Source organism: Rhinopithecus roxellana, chromosome 7, assembly GCF_007565055.1.
Source record: "Rhinopithecus roxellana isolate Shanxi Qingling chromosome 7, ASM756505v1, whole genome shotgun sequence".
Lineage (NCBI taxonomy): Eukaryota > Metazoa > Chordata > Mammalia > Primates > Cercopithecidae > Rhinopithecus > Rhinopithecus roxellana.
The window spans coordinates 102,930,406-102,955,318 of NC_044555.1; the positions used below are offsets into that span (position 1 = coordinate 102,930,406).

The 24,913-nt window shown below is 38.7% G+C and overlaps 1 long non-coding RNA gene and 1 other non-coding gene across 2 annotated transcripts in view; one reads left to right on the forward strand and one right to left on the reverse strand.

Annotated features, from left to right (window-relative positions):
* LOC104656355 overlaps window positions 1-23,073 on the forward strand; it is a 37,532-nt gene extending 14,459 nt beyond the window's left edge. Inside the window, exon 3 of the long non-coding RNA XR_747118.1 lies at window positions 21,550-23,073. This is a non-coding gene — a long non-coding RNA (uncharacterized LOC104656355). The remainder of the gene's footprint in view (window positions 1-21,549) is intronic.
* LOC115898883 lies at window positions 2,917-3,045 on the reverse strand. The gene has a single exon (XR_004058537.1). It is a non-coding gene; the product is annotated as a small nucleolar RNA SNORA64/SNORA10 family (small nucleolar RNA).
* Window positions 23,074-24,913: the final 1,840 nt, after the last annotated feature.

The following is a 24,913-nucleotide window of genomic DNA, read 5'->3' on the forward strand; positions in this document are numbered from 1 at the left end:
TCTTTTTTACCTTCATCAAAGCAGATACTGCTCATTAAAATGGCATAATCTCTCTGGATTAGTGTGAATTTCAGCTTTTACAGAAGAGAAATCCCACAAATGAGAGAAGCATAGGTAACAGATTGCAAAGGGTTGGCAATACTTCCTTTAAATCTGAATGTAAATACCAGCGTCTCCTAGCCCCCAGCAACATATGCTTATGTATTGGAGCTCCCCAGATGCACAGAATGGATGTGCAAGATGAGAACCAGTTGTCAAGGATTCTTTCGTCTTTTGAATTTGTCTTGCAATATTTAAAATAGTAATATGTATTTTTTTAACCAGAAATGATTCAGAACATTAAGATCTTTCCTGTGCCTTGTTTTACATTTTGAATTAAATATATTATTTTTCAAAAATGAATCAATACCTTCATTAACATTTATATCAACCTTTTTTTTTTTTTGTGGAGGAAGGAAAATGCTCTGAAGATTTGGAACAGCTCAGCCTCCAAAGTGCAGGTCAGAAAATTGGGCTAAGTGAATGCTTATCAGTAGAACTGTAATTTGTTCCAAATGCCTCATAGCATTTTATAAATAATTAGAAATACGAGTTTCATTTCTAAAAGGGAAACTGATACATAATTTATAACTGTATGAAAGCATAAAGTATAATATAAATTCAAGAAATACACAGTTTTTTAATTATTTAAAATTATATAAAGTGAAAGTGCTATGCTCATAGCTAATTTCTATATTTTCACTTATTCCTATTATAAACCATTAAATTAATTTAATGTTTTGGTACTCCATGGAAACTATTTGCTTAAACAGTAACATCTACAAACTTAAAACCAACATCTTAAATCTCAATGCAAGGTACAATTCTTTTCCAGGATCCCTGAAATAGGTAATTTCAATTACTGCCCCGAAGGCTTTATAGAAATACCAGGAGGCCAGTAGGTGGCTCACGCCTGTAATCCCAACACTTTGGGAGGTGGAGGGGAAAGATTGCTTGAAGCCTGGCATTCAAAACCAGCCTGGGCAGGAAAACGAGACCCCTGTCACTATAAACAATTTTTAAAATTAGCAGGGCATGGTGGTGCACACCTGTAGTCCCAGTTACTCGGGAGACTGAGGCAGGAGGATCCCTCAAGCGTAGAAATTGGAGGCTACAGTGAGCTGTCATTGAGCCACTGCACTCCAGTCTGGGTGACAGAGCAAGACTCTCCCTCCCTCCCTCCCTCCCTCCCTCCCTCCCTCCCTCCCTTCCTTCCTTCCTTCCTTCCTTCCTTCCTTCCTTCCTTCCTTCCTTCCTTCTCTCTCTCTCTCTCTCTTTCTTTCTTTCTTTTCTTTCTCTCTTTCTTCTCTCTCTTCCTTCATCCCTCCTTCCCTCCCTCCCTTCCTTCCTTCCTTCCTTTTGTCCTTCCTTCCTTCCTTTTTTTTTTTTTTTTGTGAGACAGAGTCTCGCTCTGAAGCTCAGGCTGGAGTGCAGTGGTCCAATCTCAACTCACTGCCACCTCTGCCTCCCAGCTTCAAATGATTCTCGTGCCTCAGCCTCCCCAGTAGCCAGGATTACAGGCTTGCACCACCACACCTGGCTAATTTTTTGTATTTTTAGTAGAGACAGGGTTTCACCATGTTGGCCAGGCTGGTCTTAAACTCCTGGCCTCCAGTGATCCACCCACCTCAGCTTTCCAAAGTGTTAGGATTACAGGCATGAGCTATCGTGCCCGGCCTGAGACTCCTACTTAAAAAAAGAAAAGAAATATCATGAAATGACTGTTGGTTTGTACTGCTCAACAATTCAATCTTAATTGCAAAACACTTCCTTTTATTTTGTAACACTACTCAACACATTTATAGATCATTTAACAAGACTTAATTTCATAGGTAATGAGTTTTCAAGGTATATGCAGATTTTGGCAATGTTTTCTGGAATAAGAAAACATGGAACTCTCCAAACACAATACAGTTGTGATTCAACATGAAAGCTGTTTTTTATTTGGTACTCTTCTGCATATTTGCTTCAGACAGCTGTTCTCTAATCATTGGTTGGGTCCTAGTATATTGTCTGGAAAGCAAGATGATAAATATTCATGACTTATGATGTTTTAAAGTAATTGCAAGTAAAAAATGATTGCATTGATAATCAATTTTAATTCCTTTTTGTTTTGTTTTGTTTTTCCGCCTCCACATTATTGGGTCATAAGTTTTTAAAAACTTAAGTTGTTATTGTACCTATTCCAGGATCTTCTCAGAAAGGCAGGAAAAAAGAAATTATTTCTTTTTCTAAAAGCAAATGCAAATGATCAGATATTGAAACATTAACATGCAAATTAGTGAAACATTCCACAGATTTTCTGCAGCTGCTCTTCACCCCCTCCCTCAACTCCCACATTCCCTTATATATTCTAGCCACACCAGATATTTCATTATTTCCCAAATTTGCCTGTATACCTATATAATCCAGCTTGGGAGAGTGGAATTGAAAACATGTGTGTTTAGGAGAGAGTCACAATTTGGTTTAAATCTGTCTCTATCTCTTACTATCTGTGTGGCTTTGGAAAAGTCACTTCATCTCTGTGTGCCTTGGTATCCTCATGGGAAAATTCAGACAATTGGCACCTCAACATAGTGCTAGGTATATAGCACATGCTCAATAAATTGTTATTGAATGAAGGATAAAATATAACATATAAACCACCTAATACAGTGCCTGGCACATAGTATTGGTAAACAGTAAATCATCATTTACGCTCTGTTCCTCTCTGAGGCCTGCTCTCACATTCCTTTTTAATCTAGCAGATACCTAACTATTCTTCAAGTCCCACATCAAATGGCATATCCTTGGAGATGATTTCTCTAACCCTTCCAGGCAAAGCTAATGCGTCTAGGTCTGCATTCTCATAACATCTTTTCCCCCCCATCATCCAGGACCTGTTGTGCCCCTCAAAGAAAGAGAGGCCACCATAAGGCCAGTCTGAGTTCCCAAAGAGATCTCTCTCTCCCCATTAAGAAAGTTGCACAGGTGAGGCCAAGCGTAACTATGGATAGCTAAGAGTCTCGTGACTTTTTTTTTTTTTTTTTAAAGAGACAGTGTAGGCGAGGCTGGAGTGCCGTGGCATGATCACAGCTCGCTACAGTCTTGACCTCCTGGGCTGAAGCCATCCTCTCTCCTTGGCCTCACAAAGTGGTGGCTTGAGCCACTGAGCTCAGTCTCATAACATCTTACACCTAGTGTTCATAGCATTTTGTTGCCATTGCCATTGTTGATATGTCTATTTCCCCAACTAGACTACAATAACCTCCTTAAGGGCAGTGACCCTATCATACTGGTCTTTGTATCTGTACTTTCTAAGTCCCAGGTATACAATAGAGCAAATAAATGTTTGAAGAAAGATGAAGAAACTGAATTGTCTGCCAGAGTTTTTACCAGTATGTAGGACTTGACTATACTTTGTAATTCACATATCTGTCTTCCCCACTAGAGCATGAAATCTTTATCCATTTTTCTTTTGTTTTTAGGCAAGGTATCGCTCTGTCACCCAGGATGGAGTGCGCTGGCTCAGTCACAGCTCACTGCAGCCTTGACCTCCTAAGCTCAAGCGATCCTCCCACCTTAGCCTCCTGAGTAGCTGGGACTACAGGTGTGCACCACATACCAACTAATTTTTTTTTTTTTTTTTTGTAGAGACAGGATCTCACTATATTGACCAGGCTGGTCTCCAACTCCTGGGCTCAAGTGATCCTTACACCCCTGCCTCCCAAAGTGCTAGGATTATGGGTATGAGTCACTGTGCCCTGTTAGACCATGAAATCTTTAAGGAAAGGCCCTTTTTCCATGTATCTCCAGGACCCACACAATGCCTGGCTCAATAAATGTCTACGGAATTGATAATAGGCAAAAATCTGTCTTTAGGGCTCTTTCACCCATTCTCTTCTGTTATTTAAGTAACCCTCCTCCTCACACTTCACAAGATCCTTACAATATCTGCCTTTCCATGTGTGCTGTTAGTCTGTCGTTTCTTTTGCTAACTTCCAAAGGATAGGTTTAAATAAAATAGACTCATCTTTGCTAAAGTGTTCTTAGCTAACTCCTTGCTAGTTCTTTCATTCAGTGCCTTAATCCAGCTACAATGTACGTTGTATACAGTGGCTACCCAGTTGTCAGCTGGCATATCTAGCCCTGGGCAGAGATTTGATTAGTTAGATATAGTGCATCAACCTATGAAATCTCTCAATTTTGAACCTATCCTTTTAATATGGAGAATGAAATTCACCAAATGTAATTTCCCTCTTTCAGTTTGGGAATGCTCAAGTCATGACCTCCTATGGACCTGGGAGAAAACCTTGGCTCTGCCTTCCTCCCAGGTTCCCTGAAGTGACCCCCAGTTTGTTTTTGTTTGCCTAGCAACCAAGAAGGGGCCATTTGCCATGCTGATTTTAATATGAAGACATTTGGGTTCTAGTTGGGTATTCAGCTAGAACATAGTGTACTAGAATTATCTATGTCCCGTGACCTCTCTATCAAGCATTACCAATACAAAATTAATATGGAGGCCTGACTAAGATTCTTTAGTATTTTGTTATATAAAGTTGGTCTTTGGTAGGGTGGGTGAAGTAATCCAGCATGTGTCATATTCTTTTTCAGTCTTTTCATTATCAAAATTAACCCCTATCCAATCATCTAACCTTTAAGGAAGAAATTACATTGCTCATATGATTGCAAATTTAAATTCATGCAAGACAGCCTTTCCTATATATTTTTTAAAATATTAGTGGTGTTAGTTATGTTGATCAACTGGTATACCAGTTTGTGCAAGGAGAAATGTTTTGGGCTAAGAGTTCTAAATTAGAATATAGTTAGACTAAGGATTGTTAGTAAAATTTTCTTTTTACTTTACCCTGATACTTGGTTTATCTCCCTTCAGACATCTGTTCCTAGAGACTGTTGTCTTTTCTCCATATCCCCCTTTTCCAATTAGAGAGACAGATAAGCAGTTGTCTTGAGAATATAAGGTCACTGGCATTCCATAAATGGATTCCAGTGCCTGCTACAGAAATAAGTGGTGAGTGTTCTCTGTCACTTGCAAACTATAAATTAATTAAGTTGACAACTTTTCCTTTTTTATGTTGTGTTTTCAGAGGAGCTTTTGAAATACCTTTTATTGCATTTTCTGATTATTAGAGTAACATATGGTCATTGTAGAGAATTGATAGCACAGATAATCACTAAAAAGAAGAATAAAAACCTTAACACTCATAGATAACAGCTGTTAGCATTTTGATTTATTTATTTACAGCTTTTTAAATATGTATATAAAAATGTTTTAAAAGAAAATTGGGATCATATTATATATAAATGCCATATCTTGCTTTTCAAAGCATTCTTGTATCTGAAACATTTTAAGCACCATTAAGTGCTTGAAGAAACCATTTTAAATTGCTATGTAACATTGTCATGTGCATATACCATGGATTATTTCTTTAAACATTCTTTTTTCATCTTTGGATTGATTCTAATTTTTCCATCTTAAAAATAATTCTTGGCTGGGCATGGTGGCTCATGCCTGTAATCCCAGCAGTTTGGGAGGCCGAGGTGGGTGGATCACCTGAGGTCAGGAGTTCAAGACCAGCCTGGCCAACATGATGAGACATGGTGAAACCCCGTCTCTACTACAAGTACAAAAAACTAGCTGAGCGTGGTGGTAGGTGCCTGTAATCTCAGCTACTCGGGAGGCTGAGGCAGCAGAATTGCTAGAACCCGGGAGGCAGAGGTTGCAGTGAGCCGAGATTGCGCCATTGCACTCCAGTCTGGGTGACAGAGTGAGACTCAAGTCTCAAAGTCTCAAATAATAATAATAATAATAATAATAATAATAATTCTGTTCTTAATCCTTTTTCTAAATTTCCGATTAGACTAGAGACTTAGAAAGGAATTAACTAAGTATGTGATTTTTTTTTCAAAAAACTTTCATAGTAAGAATTTTTAAACTGTTTTAAAGAAAGTTCGAGGCTTGGCTTACTGGCTCATACCTGTAATCTTTGCACTGGGAGGCTGAGGCAGGGAGGATTCACTTGAGCCCAGGAGTTTGAGACCAGGCTGGGCAAAAAAGTGAGTCCCTCAACTCTACAATAAATAAATAAATAAATAAATAAATAAATAAATAAATAAATAAATTAGCTGGACATGGTGGCCCTTTGTAGTCCTAGCCACTCAGGAGGCTGAGGTGGGAGAATCCCTTAGAGGTTGAGGCTGCAGTGAGCTGTGATTGTGCCACTGCACTCCAGCCTGGGCGACAGAGTGAGACCTTGTTTAAAAACAAAAAACAACAACAAAAAAACTTTACACCAATTTGCCCATCTATTATACTAGCAGTGTTTGTGAGTGCCTATCCATTTCACTGAAATTTCTCTCAATTAATCCCTTAAAAGTTCTTAATTTGACGGACAAAAATGGTATATATCACTGGTGTTTTAAAATGCTGAATGTTTTTTTTTTTTTTTTTTTTTTTTTTTTTTTGAGACGGAGTCTGGCTCTGTTGCCTGGGCTGGAGTACAGTGGCCGGATCTCAGCTCACTGCAAGCGCTGCCTCCCGGGTTCACGCCATTCTCCTGCCTCAGCCTCCCGAGTAGCTGGGACTACAGGCGCCCGCCACCTCGCCCGGCTAGTTTTTTTTTTTTTTTGTATTTTTAGTAGAGACGAGGTTTCACTGTGTTAGCCAGGATGGTCTCGATCTCCTGACCTCGTGATCCGCCCGTCTCGGCCTCCCAAAGTGCTGGGATTACAGGCTTGAGCCACCGCGCCCGGCAAAATGCTGAATGTTAAAAAATATGTATACCATTAAGTTCTTAAACTTGTCCCATATGTATTTATCTCTGTTCTTCTTCTTTATCCATGTTCCCTTTTGACTTTTGTGAGCTTTTTTATATTTCAAATCTATCAACCCTTCTTAATGTTTGCTGCAAATATTTTCCCAGTTTGTGGCTTGTGTTTTAGGTTTTCTTGTTTAGTAATGGCTTTTGAGCTTCAACTTTTTCCATTTTTGTGTAGTCTAAATCTATTGATTTTTCCACATGTGATTTGTTCCATTGCTTATGTGCTTAAAAATTCCATTGTTTTTCAGTAGAGTTTTTGGTTAGTTTTACTTAGCCAGACTTATAATTTTGAAGGCAATGGATTTGTTCTACACAACTGTAAATATAGCTATAATTGTACTTTGTTCATTTTAAATATTTTATAGGCAGATTTGGACGTGCTAGTTATAAAAGTAGGAGCAGCTGTAATTCCTTTTAAACAGGACCGTGTGTGGAAAGAGCAACTCTTAAGAAGTCTTTTGAAAAAAGACTTGAAATGTTGACATTTTATTGCAGTGAACAACATTCCACATTATTCATTTCACATTGTGTAAGAGCCCTATAACTCAAGGCAACACAACACTCAAATTGAATAATACCCCAGCATTTTCACTTTCAGAATTATTTGACTGGAGCTATGTTTCAAACTAGTTAAAATAGCATTTCTCAAAGGGTGGTCTTTTGACTCCCTGCATCAGAATCACATGGATACTTGTTAAAATGGAGATTCTTGAGTCCCTCCTCCAGACATCCTAAATCAGATCTCTTGGGGTTGAGGTCCCTGAATCCACATTTTAACAAGCGTCCCAGGTGATTTTGGTGCCCTCTAATATTTGAGAATTTCTAGGTGAAAGAGAAACACCCATGGAGGCAAAGGACAAAACACAAGCATGTGAGGACTTGAGTTCAAAGATAGATCTGAGCCAGGTGCATTGGCTCACACCTGTAATCCCAGCACTTTGAGAGGCCAAGGCAGGAAGATTGCTTGACCCTGGGAAGTTGAGGCTTTGAGCTCTGATCTCACCACCGCACTCCAGCGTGGGCGACAGAGTGAGACCCTGTCTTAGAAAAGAAACCCCCAAAAACAAAACAAAACAAAAAACAGTGTATCAGTTAATAGGAAAAGGAATAGTCAGAATACAACAGGGTTTAAGTCTAAGAGTACTGGTCTATTAATCCGGAAAAGGAGCTCTGCTAACCTCATGTCTGAGAACGACTCACAATTCTTCAAGTTCCTTATCCTTCAAATGAGGATAAGGAACTCATTTGTAATTGTGGTGGCTCTCACCTATAATTATGATGTCTTTCACCTGTAATTACAGCACTTTGGGAGGCTGAGGTGGGTGGATCACTTGAGCCTGGGAGTTGGAGACCAGCCTTGAGCCTGGGAGTTGGAGACCAGTCTGGGCAACATAGGGAGAACCTATCTCTACCAAAAATTTAAAAAATTAGCCAGGCATGGTGGTGCACCTGGGACCTGTGGTCCCAGCTACTCAGGAGGCTGAGGTGGGAGGATCACTTGAGTCCTGGAGGTTGAGTGATGGCCACTGCACTCCATCCTGGGCAACAGAGTGAGACCCTGTTTCGAAAAAAGAAAAGGAAAAAGAAAATACATGTACCAGAAGTTTCTTTTTGTAAGGTCTAATTCTGTGCCATATAGTGTTTTTCTTAATTTGGGAAAGGAATCCTCTGTAAAAAGCCATTTCTGTGGACCTCAATGCTCTATATTGCAAATTAAGACTTTCTAGAGTTCAGATTCTATTTTTAGACTGTGATCATTAACTTTCTTTTACATATCTGATTAGACTTAATGAGTTAGCTAAGTTCATGACGTGTAATGTCCCAACAACAATTTTTAAAAAGACATACATGCACCCAAGTATACACAATTGTAAGGTCCAGGTAAAAGAACAAATTTAACAGTGCTTCATCAGTTTTATTATTGTTAATAATAGAATTGGATGAAGTGCTAGTAGTGGTCAACATCTGGAAGATGTGGCTCCAGGAACCAATGAGTCAGTGTTGACAAGTGCAGCGTTTAAGGTCAAGTAATACGGTCCCTGAAATGATTTGAAGTAGCCGGATGGAGAAGGGAGGGAGAAAGCAGGAAATCAATTGAAGAGCTATTAAAGTCAGAAGGAGCACAAGTTATTGACAGGATCTACATCAAAAGTGGAACAAAAGGTCTCAGTCTGAGTGATGTGATGTGATGTGAACTGAGTGATGTGAATAGCCACCAAGTTGCTTTGCCTTTCCCCTCCCCCATTTAGAATCTGGATTGGGTTGGCACATGAGGTGAGGGCACACCTGTAAGAGGTGACTACATAAAACTAGTTCCTAGAATTAGGGAATTGAGAGATATGGGGGTTGAGAGGTGGTAGAGGGAGTCCAGGCATGTATTTTTCTGTTGTCACACCTTCAGGAAAGGGGAAATACGCTTTCCGAGCAATGTAATTTCCCTTCTGACCTCCATCCTCTTTAGGATTTCAGTTGCCTTTATTTATTACAAAATTACTATATTCCAGTGTTATCAAATCTCAGAGGGTAACAAATAAACTATATATAGTAAATATTATAGAGATGCATAGTTATTTGAACCCTTCTGAGTCAAGCTCCATTCATTAAGTGTACTGGAAAGGATGTGGGATTCGAGTCTGTCAGGAACCCCTTAAATTATTGCTGAGTTGGAATTCTTTTTCAATTTCCCACTATCTGTGTGATCTTGAATATGATGTATCTGAGCCACATTTTTTGAAATCTGGAAAATGGAGATAAACATTTTTATTTAGTTATTTGAAGATTAAATAAGATATAATAGAAAAAGAACCTGGTACAATGACTGGTACATAGTAAGGTCCAGTATCCTTTTTAAGTTGATTAATCAAATTTCAAAAGTCTTAATCTGATTTTCCAGTATAGTACCTAAACTCATTACTTTAGCCTTATTCTGTGGGATCCCCAATTCTTCCTCACTAGTTTTAGCATTTTTTGCTTGACCTCACCATCTATCTCTTCATTCTCTTTGTATTTTATGTTTTCTCCTTCCCTCCCACCTGTATTTTTAAGGAAGAGCATTGCCTTTGATCTGGAATCTAGGACCACCTCTCTCTAGATTCAAAATTATGTCCTTACCTCTTGAATACTAAATATATTCTCTTGGTCTTCTTCTCAGCAGAATCTCTAAATTAGCCTCCAACTTTTTTCACGTGGCCCCTTCCTCATTTTTCTTAACTACGCACTGTTCTTCCCATGGTTGTATCCAAGGTTTTTTTCACATCTCTGTTCCCCATTCCAGAGTAACATTTCTAGCCCTCCAGTGTTTGTCATCCTCTCTCTGGCTACATTCAAGTCATCCTACAGATATGCAAAACTACACTGACCTAAAATCCAACTAATAATGAATAAGAGAACTGCTTTAAGACTCTGGAATACACTGCACTTACCACTATTATTTAATTTTATTTAATATAATTAAACCTCTGTATCTACCGACAGGGGCCCAAGAAGTTTAGATTTTGTCTGTGAGGAAAATGCCAAAACCTTTCTCCTCTTTCTCTCTGCGTCCAAGTAGTCCTGGATAACAGAAGTCTAAAGCCTTTTATTTCAAGTTAATGAAAGGGAAGAAATTCTTTTTGGAGTTATTTGCTTGGAAGCCCCACACATCTGGGTATGCCTCTGATCATTGTACAAAAAAAAATATAAAAACAAAAAAACAGTTCACACGTTCATCCATTCAACAAATCTATCTATCTGTCTATCTACCTATCTATTTATCTATCTATCCATTTTTGAGAGAGGTTCACGCTCTGTCGTTCAGGCTGGAGTGCAGTGACACCAATCATGGCTCACTGCAGCCTCAAACTCCTGAGCTCAAACCATCCTCTCACCTCAGCCACCCAAGTAGCAGGGACTACAGGCGCAGGCTACCACGCCCAGCTAATTTTTTTCTTTTCTTTTTTTTTTTTTTTTTTTTTTTTTTTTTTTTTTGTGGAGACACATTCTCACTGTGTTGCCCAGGCTGGTCTCAAATTCCCAACTTGGCCTCCCCAAGTGCTGGTATTACAGGCATCAGCCACTGCACCCGGCCAAATTCAACAAATATTTATCAAGAACCTATGATACTTCCCCCACAAAAAAAGACCAAAACAAAACAAAACAAAAACAAAAACTATGATGTGATGTGACTGGGCATGGTGTCTCACGCCTGTAATCCTAGCACTTTGGAAGGTCGAGGCGGCAGGATCGCTTGAGCCCAGGAGTTTGAGACAAGACTGAGCAACATAGGGAGACTGTCTGTATTAACAACAAACAAACAAAAAACTAAACTGAAAGAAACTATGGTGTATAATATAAAATTCTGCATGAGCAGATTAAGATGAGCAGACTACATGGTTGAATGGGGAGATGAACCATGCACACAACTATAATACACAGCAAAAAGGAATAAGTGACACATGGTGGTACAAATGAAATAGAATATATCTTTATAGAAGAGAGATTTCTCCAAGCTGAAACCTTATGTAATTAATTTCCTTCAGTGACTGACCAAATAATATGTTGGTTTCATGAAGCAAGCCTCAGCTACCAGATGTTAAAATATTTGAATTCTACAGCAGCAGCTAGACAACATCCAAAAAAAATTTAAACACAATATAAGGAAGAAATGAAATTCAATTGTTTCAACAATGAGCATAGTGTAATTGGATGAGGGCCGCCTGTGGGCATCAAAAGGCCCTGACAATTGCAGTGATCCATTTGTAAAGCCTTCTTTCTTTTCCTCAGGTTGTAGAAACAAAACAGTCCTCAAGAGTAAAGTGGAGAATTTCCAATTTCGTCCTTTAATAAACGGGTTGTTGGCATTGAATAGAATGAAAATAATAATACGTCTTTTCCAACCAAAGCATAATGACCCTTGTGGCCTTTCTCTCCACTCTGTGCCCTGTACTTTAGATGGTAAGCAGCAATTTGTGTGGCAACATTGAAAAAGATGTTAACCCTCTGTTGCTCAGCAAGTACTAAGCAGATACAGAGCCTACATTGTGCTCACCGCACCAGGACTAATAGCAAAGCGGTGTTCCTGAATTTTTCCCCTTCCCCCAAGCGCACTGAAACATAAACTCTGGCATTAATACATAAATACAATGCTCTGATTGAGAAGGTAGTGCATCCACGGATAACTGGAAAACTTACAATCCTAGAACTTTGTCTTACACTGATGTTGACATCACATAGGAACTTAGAATCTAATTTCTGTAAATGAATTTTGCAAAACCTTTACAGAAATCATGGAACAGTTAGGTTTCAAATTTTTTTTTTTTTTACAGTCAGGGTAGAGTGTTTTTTTTCCCCCCTACACACAGCAGTGTAAAAATGCTTTGCTTTTTAAAGGATGTTAAATTATAAAACCCAACTCTGAATTTTAAATGCCACAGATGTGAGGGTGTAACACCTTATTAGAGTTGCCAGATTTAGCAAATAAAATGACAGTATGCCCAGTTAAATCTGAATTTGAGATAAACAACAAATAATTTTTTTTTAGTATTAGTATGCCTCATGCCATATCTAGCAACCTTAACCTTAGACAACATTGTTTGATTATGCAATATTTCAGTTGATTCGTTAATTTTTAGGAGGCAGGTTTGCTTTTTATTCCCTGGGTTTTCATCTTTTCCCCTTCCTGCATGTCTCCTTAGCATACGATATTTCTTTGAATGAGTGGAAAGATCTTCTGTAAGGAAGACTATTCAGTTCATAAATGAATTATTTTAAAGCCTTGCACCCCTCTGCAAAAAAAAAAAAAAAAAAAAAGAACAAAAAGCCCCTTTTTGGTCTTCTTTTTGTGCTGTTACAATTGCTCTTCACTTGTTGATCTGGGTTTAATCATTCAGATAAGTGCTTCAACTTCAAGTGCCTCAACTTTCTGCTGTTCTGAATAAGAAGGCTCAGTATAAATGGGTGGAGGAGGGAGGGAGTCTATGGCACTGAGTCACATCAATTTGAAAAATAAATATGTAGACCTCATGTGGACTTTTCCTATAATTAAAGACTCTCACTTCCCAAAATATATAAATCAGATGCTTTACCTATTCTGATCATTTCAATGAACGTTCAATTCACGCATCCATCAGAGGGTTCACAAAGGCATGAAAAGTTCATAATTCAGGCCAGGCACCATGACTCATGCCTGTAATCCCAGCATTTTGGGAGGCTGAGATGGGAGGATCGCTTGAGGCCAGGAATTCAAGACTGGTCTGGGCAACAGAGTGAGACCTCATCTCAACAAAAAATAGATACATCTTCTTCACATTTTTTTTTTCCAGACATGGTCTTGCTCTGTTGCCCAGGCTGGAGTGCAGTGGCATGAGCATAGCTTACTGCAGCCTCAAATTCCAGGGCTCAAGTGATCCTCCCACCTCAGCCTCCAGCATAGCTGAGACTACAGGTACATTCCACCACACCCAGGTATGCAACCAAAACTTGTAGGAAATATTACTGATTTTTAGTATTTGCTTTATTGTGTCATAAGAAAACCTCTTTACAAAACTCGAGACAGCTTCCTATTAAGGTTATAATTCCATTATGGCAGATATATGTGATGTTCAAATAACTTTTAAAATCATTATTATATTTTAAAAATTACTGCTTTTGAAACATTTCTTATACTTTCTTCAACCTCTTTATTAAAAATATGATTTTTACACCCTCTTCTTTTGAAGTCATTTGCAGAAGAATATGTAACAATAAGTCCCTTAGTTGTCTCCAGAAATGCATAAGAACTCTATTTAGGCCGGGTGCGGTGGCTCACGTCTACAGTCCCAGGACTTTGGGAGGCTAAAGCAGGAAGATTGCTTGAGGCCAGGAGTTCAAGACCAGCCTAAGCAACATAGTAAGACTTTGTCTCTACAAAAATGAAATAAAATAAAAGGCATGATGACGCATGCCTGTGGTCCCAGCTACTTGGGAAGCAAGGTGGGAGGCTAAGGTGAGAGGATCAGTTGAGCCCAGGAGGTCGAGGTTGCAGTGAGCAGTGATTGCACCATTGCCTTTCACCTTGGGCAACAGAGCAAGATCTTGTCTCATAAAAAGAACTCTATTTAGGAACTTTCATATATAACATCTGCCCTCTCAGGAATCTTTTTAATGGAAAAACATTGATGTCCTTCTGTTTATGATGATTATTTTATCTTTTGTTTAACCTTCAAAAACCTACAAAAGTTTAAAAAGATGTCATGTCTAGTATCTCAAGATACTAGAAATTGAAAAAAACTTTCTCAATTTGGCCAAAGTTGTCCATGAAAACTTTGTAGTCTATGTCACATTAATGGTTTAAAACAGTGAATGTTTTTCGATAGAAAAGAGGACATGAAATGTTACCAAGGCACAGAAATGATAAATACTCAAAGTGATGGATACCTCACATACCCTGACTTGATCATCACACATTTTATGCATGTAAGAAGCACTGATAATTTCCCCATAAATATGTCAAATATTATGTATCAATAAAGGGAAAAAAAGTGAAAGGCTGCTCTTAAGATCAGGAATAAGATGAGATTTGCTTTCACCAATTCTATTCAACATTGTACTAGAAGTTCTACTCAGTGTAATAAGGCAAGAAATAAAAGGCATCCAAATTGGAAGGAAAGCAGTTAAAGCTCTCCTTAATCACACATAACATGATCTTCTACAGAGAAGAATCTACAAAAAATTCTATCAGATATAATAAGTCTGTCACTCAGGCTGGAGTGCAGTGGTGCTATCTTGGCTCATTGCAACCTCTGCCTCCCGGGTTCAAGTGATTCTCTTGCCTCAGCCTCCTGAATAACTGGGACTACAGGTATACACCACCACACCCAGCTAATTTTGTATTTTTAGTAGAGCTGGAGTTTCACCATGTTGTCCAGGCTGGTCTCGAACTCCTGACTTCAAGTGATCCGCCCACCTTGGCCTCTGAAAGTGCTTGGATTCCAGGCATGAGCCACCACGCCCAGCGACTTCTGTTATCATTTTAAAAGCAAGAAAGTTCCATTAAACAGAAACCTTTATATACTTTTTTTTTTTTGCAGCCTTGCTGACAATGAGCTCCCATATGGTTGGTATGGATGGAGATGTACTGCCTGATAAACTTATTTTATACTTTTGGGCGCAACCAATTAAAACTTGTGGTGGTCTCTTATTTTTTCTTTCTTTTTTTTTTTTTTTTGGTAAAGACAGGGTGTTGCCACGTTGCCCAGGCTGATCTCGAACTCCTGGGCTCAAGTGATTCTCTTACATCGGCCTCCCAAAGTGCTGGGATTACAGGCATGAGCCATCATGCCCGGTCTCAGTCTGTCTCTTGAAGTTAGAAGTACACTAGACCATAAAGCTGGAGACCTAGTTGTACTCCAGCTGTGCCAACGTTTAGTTTCATGATATGGGGCAAGCCACTTCACCTCTCTGGGCTTGAGTTTCCTCATTTAGGAAAGCAGGTGGTTAATAGAGGATCACTCCTGTTCCACTTCTAAGACTTATTATTTAAGACATATAGAGAGTTTAACATCAACTTTATTATCACTTAAGACACCACTTCAGTGCTGCAACGTGAGCATTGAAGAACAGAGCAAAATGCTTCATAAAAGGAGGTAAGAGTGGATATTTTGGTCTGACTTACTCAGATAATTGCCTTAGTTATAAATTGGCATTGTAGATCTATCTAAAGTGTATGTTAATAATATCAAAAAATAATAAAATAAAATCCCCAAAATTTTCTGCTTTCCCAAATAAACCCATTAAGTGTAAAGAAAGAACTAGTTTTTAATATCTTCTGATTCAGACATTCAAAGCATTGAAAGGGTAGATTCCAGACTGATAACCATAAGGGTCTTTAAAGTGGCATTTTTAGGCAGGACATGGTGGCTCATGCCTATAATCCCAGCATGTTGGGAGACCAAGGCGGGTGGCTCTCCTAAGCTCAGGAATTTGAGACCAGCCTGGGCAACATGGAGAAACCTCATTTCTGCCAAAAATACAACAACAACAAAAAAAAAAAAAAAAAAAAAAAAAAAAAAAGCCTGGCACGGTTGCATACCTCTGGTCCCAGCTACTCAAGAGGCTGAAGTGGGAGGATTGCTTGAGCCGGGGAGGCAGAGGTTAGAATGAGTTGAGATTGCACCACTGCACTCCAGCCTGGGTGACAGAGTGAAATTCCATCTCAATAAATAAACAAATAAAGTAGCATTTTAAAAAAGTATCTGCAGTTTTATTCTTATGCTAAAAATCTAGGCCCTGTTTTGAAGGCACGTACACCACACATTTTTTTTTTTTTTTTGAGACAGAGTCTGGCTCTGTTGCCCAGGCTGGAGTGCAGCGGCCAGATTTCAGCTCACTGCAAGCTCCGCCTCCCGGGTTTACGCCATTCTCCTGCCTCAGCCTCCCCAGTAGCTGGGACTACAGGCGCATGCCACCTCGCCCGGTTAGTTTTTTTTGTATTTTTTAGTAGAGACGGGGTTTCACAGTGTTAGCCAGGATGGTCTCGATCTCCTGACCTCGTGATCCTCCCGTCTCGGCCTCCCAAAGTGCTGGGATTACAGGCTTGAGCCACCGTGCCCGGCCACACCACACATTTATACTCAATCTAGCAGATAGCCAAGTTGTCAGTGTGCGTGTCTTACCAATAATGTTATATGTATTTCCCTATAATTGTTTCTTTAGTGTGTTGAGGTGTTATAGCGTAAAATCATTAATCTTGAACTTTGAGTATCTTTATATTTTTTGAAAATAACAAAAAGTGATGTAGTATGCCCTGTTCCATATAGAATGTGAACCTTAGAATAGGTGCTGTGCTACACAATTATCATTCCTTTTTCCCCCATTCTCTCTATCAGTTAGTGTGATCTATTCACCTACTCATATCCAGAAATAAAATTTGTTTTGTTTTGTTTTGTTTTGTTTTCTTTTCTTTTTTCTGAGACAGAGTCTCCTTCTCTCACTCAGACTGGGGTGCAGTGGCATGACCTTGGCTCACTACAACCTCCATCTCCTGGGTTCAAGTGATTCTTGTACCTCAGCCTCCTGAGTAGCTGGGACCACAGGTACCCACCACCACGCCTGGATAATTTTTATATTTTCAGTAGAGATGGGGTTTTACCATGTTGGCCAGGCTGGTCTTGAACTCTTGACCTCAGGCGATCCACCTGCCTCAGCCTCCCAAAGTGCTGGAATTACAGACGTGAGCCACCGTGCCCAGCCTAAAATTTGTTGATATTTAGTTTGTTACAGAAAAAGGAGGATTGAAATAAAAATAAAATTTATTTATTATGTAATGACTGGTAACTAATTTTATATTCATATACAGATAGAGAGACTAACCCTACATTCCGAGAATTCAAAATCTTTTGGACAGTTAAAATTTTAAGACACATGAAATATCTTACTTCAATTGCTTGTTTTTAGTGAGTTTAAATATTTCACTAAATTTCATAGCTTTGAATGCATCAAGGTCTCTTCAGAGTTTTTCAGTGGGTAACAAACTTATGTGTGTGTGTGTGTGTGTGTATGTGTGTGTGTGTTTGTGTGTTTCAAATTTGCCAATGCAGAAACTGTAAAAAAGAATATATATATATATTCCCTGTTGCTCAAGCGATCGTCCCACCTCAGCCTCTTGAGTAGCTGGGACCACAGGCACGCGACCATGGCAGGCTTTTTTTTTTTTTTTTTTTTTTTTTTTTTTTGTATTTTTGGTAGAAATGGAGTTTCTCCATGTTGCCCATTTTGTATTTTTGGTAGAAACGGGGTTTCTCCACGTTGCCCAGGCTGGTCTCAAACTCCTGAGCTTAGGAGATCCACCCGCCTTGGCCTCCCAACATGCTGGGATTACAGGCATGAGCCACCGTACCCTGCCTAAAAATACCACTTTAAAGACCCTTATGGTTATCAATCTGGAATCTACCCTCTCAATGCTTTGAATGTCTAAATCAGAAGATCTTAAAAACGAGTTCTTTCTTTACACTTAATGGATTTATTTGAGAAAGCAGAAAATTCTGGGAATTTTATTTTATTATTTTTTGATATTACTAACATATATAATGTTATACAAAGAATATACATATATTTTTTACAGTTTCTACAGTGGCAAATTTGAAGTATGGTAAATGTTGCTTCTGCATTCCAATTTGATAATGAGCCTTAACCTTGCCCATTTCATTCCATTAAAAGAGGAAGAAAAGTAGTTACTGGCAAAGCAAATAGCTCATAAAGTAATCTGAGTGATGGAAAAAGAACAGTTCCCAGCATGGAATGAAAATATCTTTCACCAAGGATGAAGTAAAATTATAGAAGTACTCCATCTGTAGCTGCTTTTTACACTTAATGGTCTTAAATAAAATTCCCCTTGAGTATCTCTGACCACTGAGGTCTGAGAGCCTGAAACATGATGAAATTTACAATCTGGGCAGTCACAAAGAAAGTCTTACATTTTCTTCGGGCTTTGAGGGGAATGGGCATTCTATTATGCCTATTCCATTGGTCACCTTAAGTCTTATAAATTTCTTTATAAATTTGCCATACAAACTTTTATTTATTTGCATTTTATTTAATTAAAACATTTTTGTTTGTTTGTTTGTTTGTTTCATAGTGATGGGGTCCCACTGTGTTGCCCAGGCCGGTCTTGAACTCTTAGGCTCAATCAATCCTCCCATCTCAACGTCCCAAAGTGCTGGGATTATAGATGTCAGTCACTGCGTCTGGCTGCAAACTTTTGGATATTTTTCTTAAAATAAAAACTTTTCTAACATATACTTGTTTTGTGATGTCAAGATGGTCCAGGGGATCTTAACAAATAATAAAGAAGTCTTTCATGATATAAGGATCAAGACTTAGGTTCTAATATCAGTTTTATTGCACCATTATTGTGTAGTATTGGAAAAGTCCAGTCATCTTTCTAATCATTTATTATGAGGCTTAAGTGCAAATATGCTTAAGAGGTTCTTTTAAATCATAAAGCATTATGCAGTTGTGATGTATTTTCTCCAAACAGCCACCTAAATGAAAAAAGTGGATTTTCAATTATCTGAGGCATAAGCCATGAATCTATGTACTTTGACTACACATAAGTAATGGAGATTAGCCTTGTGGTTGCTTATTAGATTGAAATGCTTTTGCATACATATTCATATAGAATACTTACAAATCAAAACAGTCAACTTTATTATTTATATAGTGATGACAATGATGATAATAGGTAACACTAATTAAGCACTCTGTATACATCATGCCTGGTGCTAAGCAGTTTCCATATGCTATCTAACTCAACAGTTGAAACGATCCTATATTATAGAGAGGAAACAGATAAAGCCAGGATTATAGATTGAGGCAATCCAACTCCTCTCTTAGCCATTATACTTTTATGCCTTCTAATACTCTTAAAAATCTGCTGTCTGTCAACTTTTTATTTCTGGCAGAGCATTCTTCAGAATAAATGCAAGACAAATACTCCAGAGAGGCTTCTGGAAGCTACAGACTCCAGAGAGTCTCATTATCCATTGAGTAATCTGGTTAAATGGAGAGTAAACATTAGGATTATGAAAACACAGAAGGACAGAACGTAATGGAGAAAACCTGCTTGATTTCCATAACAGAAATTCATGCTATACTAGAGTTTGGGATAAGTAGAAAGTAGATACAAAAGTGGGAGCCTTAGAGAAAAGAATTTTAAACTTAAAGAAAACCCCACCTTTGAAAGTTTTTAAACCAAGAAGTATTTTGATTACAGTCAACATAGCACTGTAGGACATATAATATAAGAGCTTAGAGATGAGTAGAAGGAGCTGATGGGGAATTTTGTAGGCAATATGACCACTCTGTAATTGTAATTGACAACTTGTCAATTACCCAAGGTCTTCCATACCCCTTGTGCCATCTGGTAATCACAGTATTCTGGTAAGGAAAATAGAATAGATTCTATTATCCCATTTTGAGATATTTTAACTGTTGATGGCAGAATCTTCTTAAAATTGGCCCTGAGATTGGCCTAAATTATCATTTTAACAAATTATCTTTGAAGAGAAAGTACATGAGTACATTGGTCCCAACCCACATTTATAACCCCAGCATCCATCATGACTTTATTCACATTACATTCTAGCTAGACAGAATTACTCCCCACCAGGTAGTTATACCACTGCTTTTTTTTTTTTTTTTTTTTTTTTTTTTCCAGAAGCAGGGTCTTTTTCTGTTGCCCAGGCTGGAGTGCAATGGCACAATCATAGCTCACCATAACATCAAATTCTTTGTCTCAAGCGATCCTCCTGCCTCAGCCTACTAAATATGTAGGACTACAGGCAAGTGCCACCATACCCAGCTAGTTTTAGAGGGGGTTTTACTATGTTGTCCAGGCTTGTCTTGAACTGCTGGGCTCAAGAAATCCCCCTGCATCAGCCTCCCAAAGTGCTGGGATTACAGGTGTGAGCCATTGCGCCTGGCCTCTACTCTTTTTTTTTTTTTCTACCATAGAAGTCCATCTCAACAACTTATCTCTATTCGAATTGGCTTTTCAAATTACATCTATATTTCTCCCCCTAAAATCTCCTTACTTCTTGATTTCTTCAAGCATATGGTAAAATGACAAGTTCTGACTTGTCATCCCTGGAAGGGGTGCCAAGAGTCCTTTATAGACTATTCCCTGAGGACAGCTGCCCAAGTATTGTTTCGGTCAAAATAATCAGGAAAACGTTGAACATCATTAAGACAAATTGGAGGAAAAACCAGTAAGCAGTCATCTTTTTTTTTTTTTTTTTTTTTTTTTTTTTTTTTGTAAATCCTTGGGGTGTCTGCATCCGGGCTCTTTTTTATAGTTCTGGTCTATGTACAAGACAGGAATAATACATTTGGAGAAGATCCTGAGACAAGCAACTGAAACGCTGAAGGGGACAGAAAGCAAGGCAGGATATAAGCTATATATAAAGGACAACTCTTCATATTGAAACTGGCTAAAGGTAAGCCTCATCAGAGAGCTGTGTGGCTGCCAGATTTTGTTACTGGTACCTTGCCAGAGCATATGTCCTGAACAGTTTTATCTCCAGTGGCCTCAGCCTTGGGCTGTAGTTTGGCTATTCTATTTTCTCTAATTAAATTTCTTGAATTTCTGACAATTTCTTCAGTCCCACACATCCTCATTTACCGGGAGCTTCTCATTACAGAGTGGTGAATGTCAGGATGCCCTTACCTACAGGTAAGGGGCAGGTTAACTGTCTTATTTATGTTCATAATGGTTCTGGTTTGATTCTCCCTCCAGGCCAATTGTCATACTCTTTAGGCTACCTGGGCCTCGACTAAGTTGTGTACATCAGAATCACCTGGGGAACTGTAGATCTATGAATCATTTATCATTTAATTTCTCTATTGTGGAAAATCAGAATGTCATGTATGTATTTTTTAAATACAGAACACAGCTAAACAAACAACAAAAATGAATCATTAAATAGGAAACTGCTTTTGGTCTAATGTTTTATACACACACACACACACACACATATACATACACATGTACATATATGTATATTTGGAGATTAGGTCTCACTCTGTCACCCAGGCTGCAGTGCAGTGGCACAGTCATGACTCACTGCAGCTTCAACTTCCCGGGTTCAGGAGATCTTCCCACCTTAGGCTCCGGGGTAGCTGGGATGACAGGCGTGCACCACCACGCCCGGGTAATTTTTTATTTTTATTTTTGTAGAGATGGGGTTTCGTCATGTTGTCCAGGCTGACGTAGAATTCCTGAGCTCAAGCAATCCACCTGCTTTGGCCTCCCAAAGCGCTGGGATTACAGACTTGAGCCACCATGCCCTGCTGGTTTAATGTTATATTCAAATTTCTCCAACTGAAGGGCATGTACTGTTGAGCATGCTCAGAAGCCAAGGTTCAAGCCATTCTTCAACTATAGATGCTTCAACTCATCTCTCTTCCTTCGAAATATTCTCTCCCTTATTAATTTCACCAATTATACCAAGTAACCCCCTGATTATTCCCCTAGAACAGACAGAGCTGCTACTAATCTGTGCCTTATGTGATTTAGAAAAAGACTCTTGGAATGCAGCCCCACACCATGATGTACAGAGCATGAGCTGGGTATCAGCCCCATTTTATTCTCTAATTCAGGTGCCCTTGTGCAGTGAATAACATGGCAGCTGTGTGACTAGTGATGCTAAACAGATTTATTTTTTGGTGCAAATTCTAATGAATTAATAATAGCTGTTTTAAAAAACACACACAGTGCTAAGAAAGACTCTGAGGCTGTTTTCAGGCTCAGTAGATAAAGTGTACTATAAGCTGTGATGATTTGCCTTGGTTGGGAGAATGGCACTAGGTGTGACAAGAATTTGCTATCTAAGTACTAGAGGCATCTCGCCCATCCTGAAGAGGTAGGAAGCCTGTAGTAGGCAGAGGTTGAGGTAGAATGTGGGCCCAGACAAGTTATATAATTTATAGAACACAACTTTCAAATGCCCTTGTAATACAAGGCAACAATCCTACTTTTCCAGGTCTCTAACAAAAAGCATCTAGCTGAGCTAGAGTGTTTTCATGAGGCGTCTGCTACACAAAACAATATCTTGCTTAATAAATAACACCCGTTTCTACTTGGTGTCATTTTACTGTTTAATCAAAACTTATTTTCACCACTCTTAACCACAGTCTAAAGGAGGATGCTTCAATCTCTTCCTGATTTAACCTTAAACTTGGTCATGTGTACCATATGACTAGGATTGCCAGAGTCAGCCACTCTCCCAACAAAGGATGCTCAGTTAAATATTGCACAGAACACACTTATTCTAAAAATTGTTTGTTTTTCTGAAATTCAAATTTAATGGGGCATAATGTATTTTACTGGGCAATCCTACCTATGATGGACATATATATTTTTCCCCAGCTTTATTAAGGTATAATTGACAAATAAAAGTGTAAATATTTATGATATAAATGGACATATATACAGATGCTCCTCGACTTTTGAGGGGGTTACATCCTGATAAACCTGTCATAAGTTAGAAATACTGTGAGTTGAAAATTCATTTAACACACCTAACTTACTGAATATCCTAGCTTGGCCTAGCCAACCTTAAATGTGCCCAGAACACCTACATCAGCATATAGTTGGGGTGATGTAACACAAGCCCTATTTTATCATAAACGGTTTAATATCTCATGTAATTTATTGAATATTGTACTGAAAATGAAAGATAAAATGGTTGTATGGGTACTCGAAGTACAGTTTCTACGGCCTGTGTATCTCTTTCGCACCATCGTACAATTGAAAAATCCTATGTCAAACAATCATAAGTCAGGGACCATCTGTATTGTTGAAATAGAATTTTAAGTTGGATTCCTTTTTAGAAAAAATGATCTAAAAGGGATATGCTGTAAAAATCTACAAATGAAGTGTAAGAGGTGATGTACACATGAGCAATTTCACTGTATTCAAGAATACCAAAAATTGGGTGTGATTCCCTTGACGTTTAAGGAAGTGGTTTTGAATTTAAAAATAGCAATGCTTTATGCAGTAATAAATATATGCAATTTATTACCACTAGGAAGAGATCCAGGCAGAAAAATTTTGAAAGAAACATTTAGAAAGTTTTAGATATATTCATGTGCAATCATGCAAATCAAATAAAAAATGATACAGCACCTACTGTATTTTAGGCACTCATGATCCAGAGATGAAAACATGGTCCCTCTGCTCAGGGAGTCTACTAGCAATACACATATAATTCAAAATAACAATATAGTCTTGGGAGAAAAATAGAAGTAAATAATAAAGTACAGTCGTAGTAGGAAAAAAGGCATGGTTGATTATCTCTACTGGGGGAAAATGGGAGCAAGGGAAAACTCTAATAGATCACTCTTGAACTAGAATTTTGTTGTTTCTTTTAATTTTTATGTATGTATGTATGTATGTACAGGGTCTCAGTCTGGTGCCCAGGCTGGAGTTCAGTGACAGAATCATGGCTCACTGCAGCCTCGAACTCCTGGGCTCAAGTGATCCTCCTGCCTCAGCCTCCTAAGTAGCTGGGACAACAGGCACCGCGATGCCCAGCTAATTTTTTTTATTTTTTTTTAGTAGATATGGGGGTCTCACTTTGTTGCTCAGTCCTGTCAATTCCTGGCTTTAAGTAATCCTCTGACAGGCCAGGCTTGGTGGCTCACACCTGCAATCCCAGCACTTTGGGAAGCCTTGGTGGGTGAGTCACCTGAGGTCAGGAGTTCGAGATTAGCCTGGCCACGATGGTGAAATCCCATCTCTACTAAAAATACAAAAATTAGCCAGTGTGGTGGTGTACACATGTAATCCCAGCTACTTGGGAGGCTAAGGCTTGAGAATTGCTTGAACCCAGGAGGCAGAGGTTGCAGTGAGCCAAGATTGCATCACAGGACTCCATCCTGGGTAACAGAGTGAGACTCCATCTCAAAGAAAAAAAAAAAAAGAAAAGAATGTTATTCTCCCACCCAGGCCTCCCAAATTGCTGAGGTTACAAGCATGAACCACTGTACTGGCCTGTTGTTTCTTTTTAAACCCATTTTATTTGTAGTATAGTTTACAAACAATAAGATTTACCCATTTAAAGTACAATTTGATGAGTTTTACCTTTTGTAGGGTTATTGAGGTATGATTTGCATAAAGTAAACTTTAATCTTTTAAAATGTACAGGTCAATGAATTTTAACAAACTTATTCAGTTGTATAACCAACTCCACAATAAAGATACAGAGTATTTCTACTATCAAAAAAATTCCTTCATGCCCTTTTGTGTTAGTTTTCTATTACTGGAATAATAACTTACCACAAACTTAGTGGTTGATAGCAGCACCCATTTTACTGTAGCACACTCCCGTATGGCAGAATTTAGGACGGTATGGCGGGGCTCTCTGCTAAGGATCTCACAAAACTGAAATCAAAGTGTTGCATAGGCTGAGCTCCTTTCTAGAGGCTCTGAGTAAAATCTGCTTAGAAGCTCGTTCAGGCTGTTGGCCGGATTCTGTTCCCTGCAGCTCTAGGACTGAGGTCCCCATTTTCTGGACACTTGACCTTCTCTACCTTCAAAT